Source organism: Lipotes vexillifer, unplaced genomic scaffold (genome assembly GCF_000442215.2).
Source record: "Lipotes vexillifer unplaced genomic scaffold, Lipotes_vexillifer_v1.1 scaffold153, whole genome shotgun sequence".
Taxonomy (NCBI): Eukaryota; Metazoa; Chordata; class Mammalia; order Artiodactyla; family Lipotidae; genus Lipotes; species Lipotes vexillifer.
Window position 1 is genome coordinate 3,962,220 of NW_006774670.1, and position 538 is coordinate 3,962,757.

At 49.1% G+C, this 538-nt stretch overlaps 1 non-coding gene across 1 annotated transcript; it reads right to left on the reverse strand.

The window, feature by feature from the left end:
* Window positions 1-259: 259 nt before the first annotated feature.
* Window positions 260-332, reverse strand: TRNAG-UCC (transfer RNA glycine (anticodon UCC)). The gene has a single exon. It is a non-coding gene; the product is annotated as a tRNA-Gly (tRNA).
* Between the last annotated feature and the right edge of the window lie 206 nt (window positions 333-538).

Consider the following 538-nt stretch of genomic DNA (forward strand, 5'->3'; position numbering starts at 1 on the left):
GTGATGGAGACTGTCCTTCAGTATCCATTCTTCCCTTCCTCCTTAATAATAGAATCCCACTTGTTTTTTAAGCTAGGCAGATGACTTCCTTCAATTAGATCATTTAGCCCAGCTTTTCTTGTAGTTGTGTGTGCCCATGTGGTCAAGGAGATGTAAGCAGAAGTGCTGCATGCGAGTTTCAGGAAGTACCCCTAACGGAGAGGAACATCCCTCCCTCCTTTTTTTTTGGCTGCACCACGTGGGGCCTATGGGACCTTAGTTCCCTGACCAGGGGTTGAACCTGTGCCCCCTGCAGTGGAAGTGCAGAGTCTTAACCACTGGACCACCAGGGAAGTCCTGGAATATGCCCCTTTTTTGTCTCTTCCTTTCTGTGCTGACTGGAATGTGGACATGATGGCTGGACGTGAACAGCCATCTTAGACCAGGAGGCTGACATTGTTGGCAATGGTAAAGCACCAAGAAGGAGCTGCAGTCCCTGAAAATTGTGAGGGAGAATTTTGAGGTTTTTGGTCACCTGCAGTCGAACCTGTCCCACCAG